Source organism: Sparus aurata, chromosome 11 (genome assembly GCF_900880675.1).
Source record: "Sparus aurata chromosome 11, fSpaAur1.1, whole genome shotgun sequence".
NCBI lineage: Eukaryota > Metazoa > Chordata > Actinopteri > Spariformes > Sparidae > Sparus > Sparus aurata.
In genome coordinates, this window is record NC_044197.1 from 3,596,180 (window position 1) to 3,611,768 (window position 15,589).

Below are 15,589 nucleotides of genomic sequence, written 5' to 3' on the forward strand. Positions count from 1 at the left end.
TGTGGAGAATGGTAAGGTACTGTGCATGTAATTATACTGGCCCACTCCTGCGAGGAAAAGTTATTTTGGGCCAGCTTTGGGGACAGTTTGGTTAAGATGTCTTGAAAATTTCAGTGCTTCTGAGTCATTCACCTTCATCATAATTCAGAACACTCACCTTTGTGACAACACTCAAAACAGACAGACTCTCTCCGGTGCTTTAACCCGCAGGATGAGGTTTGAAAAACAACAGTCTGCTGTTTCACTCACACTTGAATTCAAGAGCGTGACGATCTCCGGGCAATCTTAAGGACAAAGACTTTGTCTAAGCACGTTAGCTTGCCGTGTTAAACCTATTCAGAACCAGCCGTTGTTGTGTTTCTTCCCAGTTCTACGCTACATCTTAGTAATTGGGTTAAATGAGGTATCCCAAAAACTTGGTCTCAAGCAAGGTCTCTACATTTATTGTGTTCTGAGATGAACAAATGAACCAAAGTAAGCAAATAAGTACATTTGTCTACAGTTAATCTCCTAGCTCTGAAGACACCCAAAGATAAACATTTTTAAACAGATAAACAGTTTCTAGCTCACTATTACGCTCTTACAGCAGCTCATAAACATACGCAATTTATTTATAAGTGATATAAATTACTAATGTAGAGCGTTTACGTGACATTTCTATGGGGAACATTTGAATAAGACGATGGACAGTTTTTGTAATGCTGTTTGATGTGACATGTTCAGAAGGAAAAAAAAGAAAAGAGGTTGTGTAGACATTCTTTGACAACTCGTGACAGTTTTGGAAGTTTGAATTTCAGTTGGTACCAAAAAAGTTCTGAGTCTTAGATAATTAAATCTGGCAAGCACCTAAACAGCTGAGCGCAATCTTGTTCATTAGCAATGGGCAATAATTTAGAAGTGCTTGAAGTGTCAAGGGGAGCCATCGCCGGGATATAAGTCAAGTTGGGCTCACAGTTTGCATAGAGCAGAACGATCTCAGCCGGGCCCAAAGCACCAAGGAAAAGCATGTTAGTCACTACCCCGCTGTGTAAATAAGCTAAACTTTGAAGTCAACTTGTACCACAGTTTACAGTTGTAATGCACACATCTGAATCACCGGCGGTTAGCTTGGTGATAAGAGAGTAGAGTAGGAGGGAGACGGAGAGAGCTTTTGTCAATGTCCAAGGATGCAGCTTGTACCAGAGCGAACCAACAACTCAGTAAACAACAACTCAAGAGTTTGTTGTGGGGGCATGTCTCCTTGTGAGACTTGAGAGTCCAGGTTCAATATGTTATAGGCCTTGATTAAAAGGCCTGGCTGATGATACATCAAGTTGTGCCCACATTACTCTCCATTTATCAGAGGACATGGTTCAAACATAGATAAAAAAGGAATGCAATCATTCGCAAACATACTGTGATTGCAGACAACGGTTGTACGAAGCGTTCCCGAGCCCATGTTGTAATATCCTTTATACAATCATCATCGCAACTTTCCCAGTACCAACTCATTTAAACAATGTTGCTTGCATTGAGGTCCGATAAAGCATATATTCACAACAATCGCTGAAGTTGATAAGGTCAGATATTCAAAAATATTGTCTGTGCACTGTTTTTAACTGAGTGTTCTTCAACAAAGATTTGTAAATGATCCCATTCTGTCCCAAACTTTGCTATGTAGTCTCAGAAATCCGCTCACACGGGACGTTACAAATATAACGGAACATTCTGAGAACAATTTTATGATGAACGCCCATCAGATGGAGAGAGACAAACTGGGGGATTGATAATATCTCTGCCAGTCAGTCAGTCAGCCAATCAACCAGCGTGTCAGCCGGTGAAGAAGTGCTGGAGTCAGTCAGCCAACCGGCCGCACGTTCCGTCTTAACAGCCCAGTTTACAACAGCCTGCTATAAAACACGAGCCGCTGACAGCTACAGTCACTTCTGTCTGACACTCTGCGGAGTTGCCGTGACGTTACTACAGCAGCAGTCTGCATCGCCGCGATGACAAGCTCCTTTATCACCTGTTAACAGGAGGGAGAGTTTGTGCGTGTGCACTTTTGAGAAAGCAGTGAAGCAAGTACTGGCTGTACGTACGTGTTGGTTAGGCGTGTGTGTGTGTGTGTGTGTGTGTGGTTGTGTCTGTTGCTGTTTGCGTATGTGTGAGTGTGTGCGACGGAGACGGGCACGAGTGTGTATGAGAGCTGACAGAGGCATCCAGGTTGACAGCCTTTGTAATGGAGGAGAAGGTAATTTGTTAGACGGATCCTCCTCTGCGGCCGCCTGCATGTCTCCCTCTGTTCATCCTTCTTTCCATCGCTCTCCCTCCATCGCATCTCCTGTAAATCTCTCTCAACCACTCTTTCTTTCCCACTTACCCTCCATCTCTCAACATCCTTCTTGTCCGACGCGCCTCCTCCATCCCTCTCTTCCTCCTCCTCCTCCCCTCGCCCGGCTCAGGCCCCTCATCCATCAGGCCTAATGATTAAGCTGCTGCCCTGCTCATCTGAGCCCCTGCTTCATATTTCCCAGAGCTGAAAACTGGCTTCAGCGGAGCAGCGGTGGAACGTGGAACATGCTTCAGCAGCCGAGCAAGCTGAGAAATAGCCTTTATACAAGTACAAGCACTCTGATTAAAGACCACTTATTCATTTTTAGCAAACCAAATAGTTATTTCTTAATTTTATGCGTAAGAAGGGGACATCTGTGGAAATGCTGCCAACATCAGTACTGATCTATCCGCTGTGTAGTTGCAGATACCTTTTATTTTGTGCCACAACTTGAAAATTGACCGTCTAATACCAATCAGTCCTCCAAAAATTGACTGTTTTCAAAACCTGTCGCCAGAATGAGTCTCCAATCGTAGCTCTGCAACCATGACTCAGCACTGACTGACACTTTGGATGCCATGTGTCCAGTTGCTTCATCAGGACACCTGAGATCAAGCTTTGGACGGATGAAACCAGAATGAGAAACACGACTGAAAGCCTGAAGGACAGTAATCGACTCCATCACACACTGTTAGGAGAGTTAATCAGGGAACAACTGAGAACGAGTTTGGTCTCTTATCCTCCTCCTCCTATTTTGTAAATGTCACGCATATCGGGTGCAACATTTGTATGACATAATAATAACCGATGATTCAGGAGGATGTTTCTGTCCAGAACATTTTATTAACAAAATAGTTGAGTGAAGAGTCAGTTGTTTTACAGAACAAAGCCAATCTGCAAACACGCTTTGCGAAAAAGTTTGTGCTTCCCTGGAGAAAAACTCAAGATACACGGAAAAGTTTCCCTTCCTAAATCTTCTGGCCTCTCAGACATGTTATCATCGATCGTGTCTGTCCAACAGCACAGAACTAAGAGAAAGAAAGTTCAGTCTGCGTGCCTGAATTCATGCAGTCCATCAGTCTGGTCCGGTCTGCTTTATATTTGTGGAGAAGAACCAGAACAATAACGTTGGTTTGGTAAAACAAAGCTGTGACAGAAGTCTAAAATAAATTCACCGGCACGTCATGCAAAGTGTTACAAGTGTTGAGAGATTGCTCTTCATGCATGGTTTAGAAAAGGGCTTTTGTTTGAATAAGTTGCGTGTCAAGCAGAATCTAATTATCTGCAGACTAAACGGGCCGACGGCTGTTGCAAGAGGAGGCAATAATAAAAGTTGTTTTTTAAAATCAGATCAGAATAAAACATGTCCAGGAGCGTCAGAGATGATTGAGGATGCTCTGTGACTCTGACAGAACATCGCTCGTCCGTCAGACTCCTTTTTCATTTTCTACCTTTTTCTGAGTGATAATTCGTCGTAATTATGCCTTTAAAGAGCAACTAAACCCCTCAGTTTTAAATGACGTGCTCTAAGCTGGAAATTCAAAAAATGCCTTGATTATGGGCGGGGCTCCAGGAGTACACTCCGATTCCCCCCTCCCCCCTAACCGTCACCACACTCACACGCGCAGAAAAAAATTAAATCATAAACACAAACATCGACATTTATGCTAGCTAGCTATCTGATCATGAGTGACTCTGACAGTAGCGCGGACACTTTCGCCACAGAGAGGTCCTTTGAAGTGGAGGACTTGTCGCCTCCAGAGTCTCCAACCGGAGACTCTGATACGGCTGATACGGCTCTGGACCACGGTAACTACTAGAATACAAAAAACTAAACAAGCTAACTAATCTAAAATTGCTAAATAAGTACTAAATACTATAAACTAACACACGTAATAACTAAAATCTCCCAAAAACAATCTATGCTATGCTAACTACCTACTCAATAATCACTATGCCTCTCTATTCGCAATTCTCTCAATTCAACCTACTCGCCACAGATTCCAGATCAGCAGGTGCTAGTTTTTATAGGAGGAGGCGGAGCTAACTGTGGTGGACCGTGACGAAAGCTGCCTCCAAAACGTCATCTGCCTCCATCTCAGCCAATAGGAAAATTTGATTGTAATAACCGGGTTTCAACCCATAGAGGGCAGTCACACTTACATTTTTACTCCAAAATACGCCAAATTGAAATACTTCGACTAAAATGTCAAGAGTTGGACCAGAATCACTCAGCAACACTACTTCATACCCAAATACATTGGTTTTCAGCAGAAAAAAGTGGTTTGGGGGTTTAGTTGCTCTTTAAACGAAGGTTTGACTCGGATACATTCACAAAAAAAGCCAAGGTTGCATTTTGGCGAGAGTTTCACTTGAAGGAGCTTTCATGTCATCCATCTTTATTTTTATCAAACCCAAACATGTGACGTTTTATCTACAATGCAAGAAGAGCACAAACATGAATGTGGAAAAAAACATTCTGCATTCAGCCTGCTGCTGCTGCTGTGTGGCAGCGTCTGTGTTAACACTCGTGTGTTTCATCCTTTTATCCAACTCTAATTGTGATAACTATGTAATTTGTTTTCATGGTTCACCTCGCAGTCTTTCCTCGGTAATTGCTTTGTAGCAACAGGTCATTTCTGGTGCGTGCTCCACATCTTCTGTTCCTGTTGGTCTTAGTTTTAGTTGTAGTGCTGTAAAAGGTTTGCAGCGCTGATAATGTTCATTTCGTTTAAGTGATCAGGAACAAAAGGCTTCGTCTGGGCTTCAGGTCTTCATGCTTGGTGGTGTTATGTTGTTTTGTCTTTTAGACTTTAATGTTCAATCCCCCATTTTAGCCAACTGTGGCTGTGATGTTCTCAGTGTGAGGGAACACAACTTTCCACACGTAGCACCGAATGTTAGCTGCACATTTTCAGCAAGAAACACTCAACAAACTGTGTCAGCAGAGCCCGGATTAAAAGGTGGCAGTAATTATTAGTCAGCATAACTCAAGGTCCGCTCGTGTGACAGGAACAGGTTGGATGATTCAAAGCAAAGTACCAAAGTCGTTCACAATCGATTACCAGCACAGCCAACGAGACAATGTATAGAAAGCTCAGACTAGACTCATAAAAGAGACACCTCGAACTGCAAACGAGGTCAGTTTAGACCCTTTGTGTCTTGAGTTTTTAACCCATTGTGGTCATATATTTGTAAAAACCTTCCTTGAGCCGAGAACATCGATTTAATAATCTGTGACATTATCACAATGTAAAGTCTACGGGCAGAGCGAGAACCAAGCGTAGGGCAGAAAACTTGAGTTGGCTGCAGAGCGAGAGGGAAACCCGAAAGCTAGAAAACTTTTTTTTGTGTTTGCGTCAGACGAGCAGAACGTTCCGGACTGATTGGGTGCCATATCTGGGTCTGCTACCCTGTTCTGAATCACACATATATGGACTATATTAATCATCAAAGTTAGGTGTAGTCAGGTGTGGCTCGGCTTACATATGAGCACACCTGACTGGTCTGCGGTGCACAAATAATGAAGCCGCTGGACTCCTGAAGGTTATTTTTTCACTGCACGGTTGAAGTGACCGACTGTCTGTCATTTCCCAGGATTCTTTGGGAGCTCCACGAGTCCTCTCTCCATTTTTGCTGGTGTTAATTATTTTACGGGGTGGAGAGCCGGGCTGCTTTGATGCCAGAAGATGTCTTTCTCTTCTTTTCTTCCACTGTGCATGAATACTCCAGTGAGCCCCGGCTTCTTCTTACTCCCACTCTGCTCTCGCTCTATTAGTCACTCCCCGCAATCTGCCCGGCAGTGGCGTTACAAGTCCCGCTAAAGCCAATTAAAAGGAGCCAGAAACAAATTTCTAATTTGGCAAAATGGCACTTAAATTGAAATTGTTAAAAGATGTATGTGGGGCTAAACCCCACTGATGAGTCGGTGCTCTTCCCCTCTTCTCCTCGGGGGGGGGGGGGGGGGGGGGGGGGTGAGGAGGAGGAGCATGTGCCCACTCACGGCCGGATGGATGCGAACGTGCACACAAACACCCGGCGATAAACTCGTTCAGGCACGCGGAAATGACTTTACACCCCTAATAAAACACGGCTACATGACAGACATTTGGCTGTGTGTGCATCTTTTAAACATCACACACACACACACACACACACACAGGCTGTAGGCTGAGCTGGCAGGTATAGCGCTCTAACTTTTAAACCCCACGTCTGATGAATTATTAAACCGAAACATAACGCAGCTCCGCTCCTCGTGGTGTCAGGGAACACCACTGGATGAACGCGTAGCAAAAACAGCCCAAGGCGTCTTTACTGGGATGACTGGGAGTGCTTCTGCTCTGGTTTTTTTTTTGTTATTACCGTCTCGCTTTTGTATTCTCTTCATGCCCTCTTTTTCTTGTTATAGCTGCTACTGTATCCCCTTTTTCCTTCTCCAGCGCACACACTTTCACACCAGTGCCGAAGATGCAGAGGATAAAAAATTGATTGGCATTACGATTTAATCAATAGAGGAACATGAAAATGTGATGCGGGCTGCTCCCGGGGAGCTGCTGATGGTGAGGAGTTAGATGTCGGCGCGAGAAAAGGGGAAACGCCCGGGAGACCCGAAGATTCAGGCCGGCACACACACGGAGACGCCCCGGCTGTGAGATGAATGGGCGGGTTTGGGTGTGTGCGCTGTCGTTTAAAGTATTTCTCCCGGGAGTCAAAGAAGAGGTGTTATCGGGCTCCGATGATTGGCAGGCAGGGGAGAGGTGAGGTTTTCATTGTGTTTGCTGGGGATTAAAGATGAATGTGAGAGAGATCGCTCTCCCTCAAGACCCAATCTGTGTGCATGGATTATATGTGTGTGTGTGTGTGTGTGTGTGTGTGTGTGTGTGTGTGTGTGTGTGTGTGTGTGTGTGTGTGAACTCCCCTCCATTGCTGTCACATCTGATCACAGCCCATCAAACCGGCTGAAAGCTGAGCTGACAGAACTGTTTAATAAACACAGACGAGGCCGACACAGACACAAAGGTAGGAAACTTTAAAGAGACAATAAGATCCCTCCGCCGCACATCAGCTCTCCATCAGCTCTCCTTATTCATATACTGATTAATAGAGACACCTTCTGCCAGACCTAAGACGGGGATATGGATGTATTGAATATAAAATACCAGGAAAGACTATTTACCTGAAAGTACTGGTTCAACCTTTGGGCAGTCGGCTGTATTGGTCACTAAACTGATCATGCTAGCGATGGCACAGCTCCACTCCTCTGAATTAAAGGGGGAAAATGAGATTAATGTAATATTTCTACATTAGCAGTGGATCAAATGACTGCATGTGTTTTAAATGTGCGTCCTGCAGTGAGGAGAACTCAGAGAAGAACCGTCGGAGTGTTTTTCAGCTCTTTGTTTTGTTTTTTTTTTTGCGGTGCGTAACTTTACAGTTTTGGTTATCGTGTCGCTGTTTTCAGAAAGATAAGCTCGGTTACATCGTAACGTCAGAGCATGTGAGCAGCTGGTGAACACGGCTGAGTGTTTGGCAGCTTAAAGAGCTGGTGGAGACCAAAACAGAGCTGGAAGGAGTGAAATGCCTTCAGATGAGCGTTGCCCGGCGTCTTTTACCTGATCACTACACAAAACAACTTGAAAGGTGATAATCTGCCAAACTTAACCCAACTTCAAGTGGCCAGAGAAAAGTTAGTGCATGTTTAAGATTAATTATAACTCAGATAATCAATTGACATTAAGGGCTCTATCTTGAACTAAGCGCAATTGACTTTGTACACTGGTGCTTGTGTAATTCCCATTTTGCATTCGGAGCACATTGGAATTTTCCCTCCGCAGACGCACGTCCTTAAATTAGGGAATGACTTTGCGCTCCCGGGGCGGTTCAGCGAAAAGAGGAGGCGTGTTCCGGTGCAAACGTTCACTGGTGCTATTTTGCCGTTTCAGAAAACACTTCCGCAACAGACCAGGAAAAACCTAGTCTAAAGTCAGTGGCGCTTATTCAGATGCTATTTTAAGGGCGCATGCTTGGCCATAATGTAGTGTGTGCTTAACGTGCATACACTTTGCTTCAGGTGCGATGTCCTGGGGATGCCAGCCTTAGAAACAATTGTGGCAATTTCCTCCCACGCCCGTTTAACCAAAGATAATTTGGATGGATTTCTCTTATCCCCATACAAGGCCACTTCTCGGTCTTTTACTGCCCTGACGAGAACGTCGGTCTCCTCGGCTGTGAACCGCTCCTGGCGTGCGCCTGGCAAATTCGCCATTATAATAGCAATCCGCCGTGGAACAAGCGCGCCTGCTTTTAAAGGGAATGTGAGATGACGCTCTGATTGGTTTATTGCACGTTACGCCCAAACCACACCTATGACTAATGTAGCTACTTCAGACCAACCCATTTTAGATTTGCGTCGGGCGCAAGAGTCATGTATCCCGCCGGCATAATAGCAACAGCGCCTGAGATCCGCCCACAAAGCTACTTGCGTTTTGCGTTTGATACTTGCGTTTCAGATCGTTAAGATAGAGCCCTTAATGTTTGCCAGGTCTCTTGGTTGCCAATGCTGATATTCATAGCGGGGAGTACTAAAACACCTTTATTGATATATATCCCTCCAATGTGGATATCAAACAGGTAAAAAATGATTTGTAATGGAGGCGGAGTGTTTTACAGATCAACATCAATCTACAGTTACGGTAAACTAAAGTCTAATTTTCTTCAAGCATATTTCATTTATGTTGGAAAGAACAATTCTTTCCAACAACAAACAACAATTCAATGTGATCATTATGTGCGTTTATTCTCCATCTTTGATCAAATTAATTTCCTTTGTTGTTGAGTTTGTCTCCTAAATTGGCTTTAATTCGAGTCTGATTGGACGACAGGTGCCTTTAATACAACCAAACAATGTGCGCAGTCATGAACTCTTCATCTGGCTAAATGCTCGCATCACATTTGTCGCGTATTGCTCATCTTGAACTTTTCGTGGCGTGACACATTTTGTTTTAGTCGCGCATAACTTGTCAGCTTTGTTGCCACTTATGGTACAATAAGTCGGTGGCGTTTCGCAGTCGGTGCGCGCGTTAGCATCGACAAGCGTTAATGCGAAAGCGTTATGTAGAGCAAATGATCCACCAGGGACGCGAGGAGGATTTTGTTTTCTGTCTGTGTTCTCATCACTTCAAATCTGGGACAGTCTCCCAAAAACCTGCTGTATTCCTCGCTTCCTTATTCGCAATGCACACTTCAATTGACTCCGCGCCGCTCTTTGAGTTAGCGGCGGCACCATATGTTTCCTGGGAGCACAAAGAACATTTGATTCTTTTAATGGCGCTCTCCTCTCCTCTTCCTTCTCTCTGATGTGTTTCCACCTTTTCTTCTCTCTCACCTTTGCTTATTCCACTGTTCTTCCTCCTGCGTTTCCTCTTCATCTTTTCCTACTTTTACCCCAACTTCCACTCTTCTTCTTCCTCATCCGCGTCTCCTCTTCCTCTTCCTTCTTTCATCTCCTTTCTCTCAAGCCCTTTTTTTTTCCTTGTTTCCTACTTCCAGCACCCACCCTTCCTCCTCCTCCTCCTCCTCCTCCTCCTCCTCTTGTTCTCCCTTCAGGTCAAGTGATTCCTGACCTCCAGGTATTACAGAAATCCTCCCCGACACACTTCATAGCAGCGGCAGACATATACGCGACATGAATATTCATACTTTGCTCTAGGCGCTGCGCATACTCTGCACTCTGTCCAGATATTATACTTTTCCTCTGTTTCAGTCGATCTTTTGTGATGTCTATAAGAAAAAAAAACAAAACAGGTGTAGTTGTTTGAACGGTGTAACGTGAGGACGTGTAAGGACTCTGCGTGGGTTGATTTATTCAGGAAAAAAAAAAAAAAAAAAAAGCCCGGCTTTTGTTTTGCTGACACACACACACACACACGTCCAAACCCCCGGTGAGACGAGCTTTTATACAAACACAGCAATATGGAACCACTTGACCTGGAAGGCTGAGCGCTGAGAATCAAGGTTGAGTGACTTACTGAAGGGCACGGCGGCGATTCAGCACCTGGATGGAAACTATGAACATCCAGTTTCCCCGCAAAGTACAGACACAAAACACCAGGAGGAACGTGATCTGCACACTGCAAATGTCAGTGCGTGTGTGTGTGCGTGTGTGTGTGTGTGTTCCTACCACCTTAAGGTCAACGAAAAAAAGGTCAAATTTGAATTTTACAAGAGAAAACAAGGCAACAAAGCATCAAAACATTTTAACATTTCATCATCGCTGCAGTTCAGCGACACAGAGCGTATAAACGACTCATGCCAACTGTTTCACTCACAACGGTCGATGTGAGACATTTCATTTCAAACAATTAGCAAATAAATAACTCTGAATGACTTTGTGCGTATGTTTGTTTGTTACATAATAATTAGCAGCTGGTTAAGTAACAGCTCGCCCCCTTTTCCTCTGTCTCACCACTCGTGACCTTTGGAGTTTTACTGTTAACTTGCTGCAGCGCCTCGAGTCGTCAGCAGGGCTTGAAATTGGCTTTTTTTGGGGATAAAATCTCATTTCTAAGTTACAGGCTGCACTAAATTCCCACCAGCCGAAGCTGTTTTTCTTGACAGTGACCGACTGAGTTCATTCTCTGCGTTTATTTCAACATAAAAATCAGAGACAAGATATTACAAATCTGTATCCATAAACACGTTATATCAATAATGTAAAATAAACTTGATTTGCCACTTGAACTGTCAGTAGACAGTCAGTTTTTAGCTTGCAGTATAATGGCAACAGACTGCTTCCATGTGAGCCTCATTTTCACAATTGCGTCGGTCGGCTGCTGGACTTGAGAAAAGCGATTGGTTGCATTATGGCACCAAGGCAGCAAAACAGGAAGAGGCACCGTTTTCCCCGGTCGCTATCCCCAGCTAACGGTGGAACGACTGTGGAAACTTCACACTGTGAAAGAAAAAGAACCCAGCTGACGGCAAAGAGTGATGGAAGACGAGGTAAAATAAGATTGAACAGATCAGGGTTTCTTGGTCAAATTGGGATTTTGGAGTTTTTTGGCTTTTGACAGCAGTGTCCCAGCTGGAGCAACTTAGTTCAGCACTGGCAAGTAGTAATTTAGCCTGTTACGCTCTTGTTAGGCCTGAATCTTAAAATGTGCACGTCTGCAGTGAAACTGTGGCGTCGGGTCACTCGTTCTCTGTTAGCTTAGCAGCATCGTTTAGTTTCAAGCCCATACATCTAAATGTGGACGTGTTATAAAAACTGGACACCAGGCTGAAAGTCTACTTGCATACATCAGGGTTACATTATGACCAGCACCTCCTCTGTGTCCCTGTCCTCCTGATTCACAGATTAACCACTGAGCCTCCTTTTTGTCTGCTGCACTCGTAATAAAACATTTGTTGGGTGTTTCATCTTCTTCTTCTTCTCACCAACCTTTTCCCTTTTAACACACTTCTGTGTTTCACACTTGCTCTTCAGACGCAAACATTTTCAAAAGTGAAAAATGACCCTCAGAAATCACCCGAGGCTTTTTTTTTTTTTTTGCAAATTCAGTGGAAGGAGCCCCTCAACCTTTTAAATGCTCATGAAGCAAGAAGAAAAGGTTTTGTGTCGCACGCTGAAGTAAAGAGCAAACCTCAGCATCAGTCACTGCGCTGACATACAGATGTGCTCCGTATTAAACACCAGCTATACTGTACAACATCTGTCAGTCTGCCGTCTGTGCCGGCGTCTGACCCCTCGTGAAGCACGTCCACGCACTCACAGATACGACCATCTGCCGCTGTAACGAGCGTGGCTGAGTGCCGCCATTTGCGGTATCAATCTTCCGGGCCACATATGTCATGCAATGCCATGCAGAGACAGCAGGCGGGAGGGGTTGGAGGAGGTGGTGATGGTGGTGCTGTGGGGGGGGGACGGGGAGGACGAGCCTTTATGGTCGCCAAAGTGTGAATTAATTAGCACCATGTCTGAGGGTTCTCGTTCACATCTCTCCAATATGTCACGCTCTGCGATCTAACAAGGCCTCGAGCAGATAAAAAGCGCAAGCTGAAGCAAAGTCACTCTCTGGCACATCCTCAACTCGTCCTCCGGCACATGAGCCCAGTCTGAATGGAGGAGATGACTTTTTATTTATTATTTCTTCTCCTGGCTGTGTGCTCAGTGAGACGAGGATACAAGCGAAAAAAAAAGAAAAAAGAAAAACACAGATGCCTCCTCGCTCCCTTCTAGTTAAAGGTTTGTTCTCTTGACATTCTGATTACCTGAAGACGACGATGACGATCGTGGAATCAAAGCAGCTGTTTGACGGGTTAGACGCGTTCGCGTCCGTCTGTATTTCCTCCTCCGCTGTTGTTACACTCACTCGCACACAACAGAGGTTTGACTCTGTGTTTATCCAATTAAAGCGTCGCCAATTATGTATGTTCATAATTGCTCGTCTCTGGGAGGAAGAATTTTTTTTTTTTTTCTTTGATTTTATTCCATGTCAGTTAAATCAAGGAACACACACACACACACACACACAGAGAAAGAGAGAGAGAGAGAGTGTGTTTAGAGAGAAGTTCTGCCGATGGGACCATCTGTTATTAAAGCTCGGGCCCGTTGAAGCAGGGAAAGATATCTTCCAGAAACCAGCTCGTTGCGTGTCTCGTGTCTGTAAATATTAGTCCTGGCAGCGGCCGCGGTGCTGGCTGTGACTGAGCTCCTGCCTCAACAGCAGTTTTTTTTTCTTGTTGTTGTTGTTTTTGTTGAAATGAGTACGGAGGCTTTGCAGTTGTGCCAGAAATCAACATAATCACAGCGACCATAACTGGGAATATCACGAACGACAGTGTAGAATTGGCTGTTTGCCTTTAAGTGACTATAACACCCGATTTGCAGAAACAGAGAGACGCAGCTTCCCCTCCGTCCTCCTCGTGTTTTCTCGTGGCGTTACCGTCGGCGCCGCCGCCTCAAATACTGCAGCTACCACGGGCAGTACGAGAAGGCAGAGTAAAACACTCGTTTGTACTGATAAGGAGGCGGGTTTTTCACTTCCTGATATGTGAGAGAAGGGCGGTTTTGAACCATCTTAGATCTCGGTGGAAACACAGAGGAGGAAACAGACGTTTACGAACCACCGGAGTGAACGCTCGTCCCTTCACTCCTGTTTTAACTCTGTTTCTATCACTCTCCCTCTTCACCTTCTTCGCCTCCTCCATCTTTTCCATTGTGACCAGGGAGAACAACTCCTCTTCCTGGTTTGGCTGTAGCCACGCTTCCCTTCCTGTGATTTCCAGGAAAATCAAGCATGTGAAAGTGAAGCTTACAGGGAACCAATCCATACACTGATGGTGACGTCTGTCTGCAGCCATCACACTGTGCAACCAGTATGTCCGTCAGAATGATGAATTACAGTTGCCAGTTACAGAATCCACTTAATGCCAAAGCTAAGTTCTTTTAATGTCTGCGATACTATTTTGTGCATCTTTTATCATTCTTTTATTGAAAGCCTTTTTACTTTTTCCTTCATCTGCTGGTTCAACGGGTTGTCTGTGAAGGAGAAGAACAGCTTAAATACCACTGTCAAAGTATGTTCCAAGATTATTGGCATTCAGCAGAGGAACTTGGGCTGTATCTGGGAAAAACAATGTCTATGTCTATCTGGGACATTATGTCGACCGAGTTTTTATTGTTGCCCTCTGGTCGACGCTATCTAATACTAATCGATTTGCAAAGTCTTTTATTCCATCTGCCATCAAACTCCTAAACTCAGACCCCACTCATTTTAGAAGAATTTAACCTATTTAGTTATTTACTCATTCATTTATTGATGACGTACCCAATGTGCCTCTTAAATTGTTTTCTGACTGACTGAATGATCGTTGTAATGATTTAATTTTTTTTTCATGTTTGATGTCTGGAAAGCTACAACTAATTTGCCCATTTGGGATAAATAAAGTGGTCTGAACCTGAACCAGAACCAGTTTAAGTGTTTGGTCTCCTGCAGAGTAATTCAGACGAGGTGAATGAAGGAAACTAAAGGGTCCCACCAACATCTGCCTGATTAATCTTATCTGATGAACGCCTCATAATATTCACATCTATTACATGAAAGATATGGATTTAGTTAAGGAAAAGGTACGTTGGCAAGACATCAAATAACGGCTGCAGTGGTTCCTAATCCACCGGTTCTGAACCCGATCAGCCCTGAAGACTGTAAAGAAATGATGTGTGGCATTAATCTGATCCGGAGCTCCTCACAACGAGAGCAGGAACAATTCAAAGGAGTTTACAAGACCACAGACGGCTTGAGAGCTGAAAGCTTGACTTCAATATTTCAGTGTAAAAAAAAAAAACCTTCCTAGTAATGATTATTAATTTAACAGCTTCCCTTAAAACTACAGCATCAAATATTAATAGAGAAACGCATCCAAACATTAATTTAATTCATTAAAAATGTATTTAATTTCTCTTGACGATGGATCGCTGCGTGCGATGAGAACAATCAATCAAAAAGTCATCAGTTATTCGTTTGTTGCTTGTGAGTGACGTGCAGCCTCGGCACGCACGGCGAACATTCATCCATCAATTCATCAAACAAAGCAGGGTCTACTTTGGTTGCTTGACAAAAAAACACCCCACTTAGTCCAGATCAATTCTTTTCTAAATAGATCCGTTCAAATTATCTGCTGAGAATTGAGGTGCATTTTCAAATCACAATCTATATCGCAGATTTTTTGTAAATATCCTGCAGCCGTGACATCAGAGCCTCCGTCTGAAGCCTCGGACGCCCGTGTGGCAGCTAGAATGAGACAAAGTGTCATTTTTGAAGCTCGTACGCAAAATGTGTTTGCAAATGTGTTATTTACACCTCCAGCAGACGCGTTTCTGGCTGTCCGGCTCCTAAATGCTGCTCTGTGTTTACCAGCTAGTTGCTAACAGTGTCTGTGCGACGCTTGGTGTGGGTCCGGTCGTGTTCAGGGGAGTTGTATTTGTCCGAATGTGAACTGTAAGAACAAAACGAGCTTTAAGATGCTAAAACGTTGTGTTATGGTGAGGAGAACTGCAAAGTCTGCGATCATCTTGACTTCATTTGACCTTTCGTTCATGTAAGAAGATTGATTAGTGCAGCAATAAACAGGAAGAAACAGTGACAGTTGGTTCCGTCTTTGTTTTTCTTTCTGTTCGTTGACTCGTGTTTGAAAGAGTCATGTCTTACCGTCTGATCCTTTACTTTTATCCTCACTGTAGAATAAGTGAAAGCTGTTTTCCAGTATACTGGCTTTACA

The 15,589-nt window shown here is 44.1% G+C and overlaps 1 protein-coding gene and 1 long non-coding RNA gene across 10 annotated transcripts in view; one reads left to right on the forward strand and one right to left on the reverse strand.

Moving 5' to 3' along the window:
* naaladl2 (N-acetylated alpha-linked acidic dipeptidase like 2) overlaps positions 1-15,589 on the forward strand; it is a 422,647-nt gene that overhangs the window by 373,336 nt on the left and 33,722 nt on the right. The gene's annotated exons all lie outside the window — the stretch shown is intronic.
* LOC115590793 (uncharacterized) overlaps positions 1-15,589 on the reverse strand; it is a 99,709-nt gene that overhangs the window by 47,252 nt on the left and 36,868 nt on the right. The window lies entirely within an intron of this gene.